The sequence below is a fragment of the Lepus europaeus genome, chromosome 2 (assembly GCF_033115175.1).
Source record: "Lepus europaeus isolate LE1 chromosome 2, mLepTim1.pri, whole genome shotgun sequence".
NCBI classification, from domain to species: Eukaryota; Metazoa; Chordata; class Mammalia; order Lagomorpha; family Leporidae; genus Lepus; species Lepus europaeus.
In genome coordinates this window covers 164,455,663-164,459,566 of record NC_084828.1, presented here as the reverse complement: position 1 = coordinate 164,459,566, position 3,904 = coordinate 164,455,663, and the positions used below count along the sequence as shown (strand labels likewise).

At 42.9% G+C, this 3,904-nt stretch overlaps 1 pseudogene; it reads right to left on the bottom strand.

Annotated features, from left to right (window-relative positions):
* Positions 1-571: 571 nt before the first annotated feature.
* LOC133750015 (spindlin-1-like) lies at positions 572-1,339 on the bottom strand (annotated as a pseudogene).
* Positions 1,340-3,904: the final 2,565 nt, after the last annotated feature.

The following is a 3,904-nucleotide window of genomic DNA, read 5'->3' as shown; positions in this document are numbered from 1 at the left end:
CAAAATAAGCTGAATGTTATGTGCTTCCTGTGCCCAAATTTAATTTTAAATAAAGAACAGCAATATCATAAATGTGACTGACTTGGGTTAAGCACTTTTGTTAACCTGGAGAAAATTAGGTCACCCCATCCCAATTCACAGAGAAAGGATTGCCAATGGTGTGTGTGTGTGTACACTTGTATTTCTGTGTGTATAGATTATATATGTATGCACACAGATATAAGGTATAGACAGGTGTAGATACATATATCTCAAAAAAAAGGCAGTAACAAAAATACCAAACTATACTTGCATTGTGGCAGCAGAGTGTTAGAGTGAAAAGGAAATAACTATGATGCTAGCTTAACTTTATCAAACTTACCTGTAACTTCTCTGCACACAGACTGCTTATACGAGGGAGGAGTTCTCTTTACACAAAATGCTTTGTGTTTACATCAATCTGTACTGTTCAGAACAAAACCAGTTCTGCTGGCAGAAATTGTGGGTTCACAGGGACATTTAAACTTCATTAAAGTCTTTCTGTCTACAAATTATACATTCAATAGTTCCACCAATTTGGCAAATATGACATCTAGGATGTTTTCACCAAATCATAGACATAAACATGGAAATCATCATCAAACTTGATGAAATAGATGGATGGCTTGGCTTCTGCTTGATGGATGGCCATGCCAGTCCTTTTTGAGCCATCTTCTTTGGCATATTCTACTTGTTTGCCTACCAGGCTGTCCACAGCTTCTCCTGGTTCCCTGTCTGCTGGAGGTGAATCATTAGAATTAGGTAAGATGCAAAGGTTGCCTTCTTTGTCATCATCTGGGAGCTGGTACATGTATAGGACAGGGTGTTTCTCATAGGTGACATAAAACCATGTGTTCATGAAAGGTGCCCGTGCTAAGACCATCCCTCTCCGCTCATCTTTAGAGTCGTCCTCGGTCTCAAACATATGCTCCATGGCTTTGCCAATCATCGTGTCTGCTGTGTGCATTGCTGATTCGAGATGGTGCAACTCTATCGGGAAGGACTGCTATCCTTATTAAGTTCTAGTCCATAAACACAGTCAAATCTGTCATGTTTTACAAGATACAAAGAAGGATTTACAGGCACCTGGTCCAGGATGGTGCCTTTCCACTGGGTGACAGGGCCATTCTCCTCTTTCCATCTGTGCTGAATCCTGTATCCTACGATGTTCCGCCGGGGCTGGGAAACAGTTTGTGTGCCCCACACTGCTCCAGTGTATTTTGTGGGACGTCCTCTTCTTCATTCTGTTTGCAGACACTCCAGCATGGCCTGCATCATCTCTGGGCCGCTGGCCAGATGTCCTTCTGAATGGGGTCTTCATTCATCTGCATTTAAGTGAGCAGCACAGCTGCTGGACTAGGGTGAAAATTCAATATCCTCCGATTTGAAACTTTCCAAAGAATGTCCTTGTTCTCATTAATCTGCAATCCAAATGTTTCCTTTGCAAGTTCAACAAAACTCCATGGCATCACAAGCACTGACGTTTATCACGCAAGGCGAGCCTCAGCACCACCCTCTGCTACGTTGAGGGCGCACCATCGATCAGAATGCCACCAGAGCGGGCCAGGTCTGTAGCCCCTGAGCCTTCAGTCCCTGGGGCTTCTGCGAGTGCCCAAGGTCCATGGGGATGAGGTACCACACCCCCCGGCCTCGGGACAGCCTGCGAGGGCTTGCAACCCCGGGACCAGCCCTGGGGGGTCCTACTGTCCCAGCCAGGAGTACACAATGCTCCTCACTGGAATGGACAGCCCCCTCCCCACCGCGTTGGCCACCCCGACCCGGTTCCCTGCATGTCTTTTCATAGGTAATAGGAAAGTCCAATTGTCACTTTATATAACAAGCAGTCTTTAATTAATAGGTCATCTAGTTTGATTAAAATAAAACCCTATGTGCTAGACACAGAGACGTGCAACTCACATCTCTTTCAAAAAAGCCCTTGCTGCCTAGCTGTAGGGAGGGCCAGGGCTGATGATAAGACAGGCTGTTATAAAACTAGGCTCCCTAATAGCCATGAGTATGACAGAACATTTAACAAAAGAGATTGGGGTTGGAGGGAAGGGTGTGATGCTCAATATCCAGAAGCCTGGTGGCACAATCACTACTATGACTACCAAAGTTGGAATGCCAGCCAAGGAAGCTTGACCTGCAGAGAATTTGAAACAATTCCTAAAGCAAGAGTCCTAAAGGCAAATTTTTTTCTGGCATCCCACAAAGGTATTACTCAGCTTGTACCAGCGGAAGAAATCAAGGTTTACTGACCAGGAAAGTGAGAACAGGTCCCCATTTTCAGACACACAAGCAATTGATTGAAGAGGAGACCTGGACCCAAGTCCTTGAAATGGACTTATGGCCATACAGTTGGGTAACTGTTCATTGGGTAATGGGTGTGTCCAGATCTTTTGAAGATATGTGGGCACAGGGTCAGAGTTCTCACTGATGGCCACAGACCTGAAGTGCCCTCATGGTCCATGTAATAGAATAGGAGAAAAGAGAAGTTGGGTGATAAGTGGAGCCCTGGCCACAGTCTCTTTTACAGGGTACACTGGGTCTGGAAACTACCAGGTGCTGTTTCTCTTAGCCTCTGAATTATAGTTGAGTTTGACAAATTGGTGGATTGTATAACCTTGTACTGGGTCCTTGGACAATGAGCCATGACAGTGTAGGTCCAGCAGAAAGCGTGGCTCTGTGGCATAGCAGGTTAAGACACCACCTGCAACGCCACATCCCACATAGGCACCAGTTCAAGTCCTGACTGTTCCACTTCCAATCCAGTTCCCTGCTAATGAGTCTGGGAAAGCAGTGGAAGAGCCCAAGTCCTTAGACCCCTGTATCCACATAGGAGACCTGAAAGAAATTCCTCGCTCCTGGCATTGACCTGGCCCAGCCCCCATCATTGTAGCCATTTGGGGAGTGAACCAGCAAATGAAAATCTATCTCTCCTTCTCTAACTCTGCCTTTCTTTTTTAATTTTTTTTTGCTTTTTTAATATTTAAGTAATAAGTTTCATGTATTCATATATATATATAGATTTAGGAACATAGTGATACTTTCCACTCCACCTGCTCTCCCAGCTACACACCAACCCTTATTCCTCCTTCTTCTCCCATTCCCACTCTTAATTTTTACAAAGATCTATTTTCAGTTTTCTTAATGATTATAAAGTTAACACTACACTCAATAAAAGAGTTCAACAAATAGTATGAAGAAAAAAACACTGTTTCTCAACAGAAGAGACAAGGGCTGTAAACTATCATTGAATCTCAAAATGTTCATTTCATTCCAATATACTACAATTTAGGCATTCTATTATTTACCTCACATCAGGGAAAACATATGATGTCTGTCTATTGGAGACTGGCTTATTTCACTAAGTTCAATGGTTTCCAGTTGTATTCATCTTGTTGCAATAGAAAGGATTTCATTTTTTTAAAAAGCTGAATAGTACTCCATGTGTATATAATATATATCATAATTTCTTTATCCAGTCAACATTAACTCTACCTTTCAAATAAATAAATAGATATTTTGTTAAAAAGATCAACAGAAGCCTTGATTATGTCTTCCCAATGACCAAGATGGTAAGTCAAAGCCAATACTGCACCTTGGGAGGAAAGAGGGACTGTTGTACTTAGTACCAACTGTAGGGATTTAGAGGATACAGGGGTAATCATTTCCAACATGTCTCTAGCTAATTAGCAAGTCCGACAGTGCAGAAACTGGGTGAATTCTTAAGAATAACTTTAGACAAGTGAATCTTAACTGGTGTGACTTTGGCCCCCGGGGAACATTTGACAATGTCTATAGATATTTTGGTTGTCACAACTGTGTATGTGAAGGGGGGTGTTAATGGCAGTGAATTGGTTGGCACTAAATATCCTACAATGCA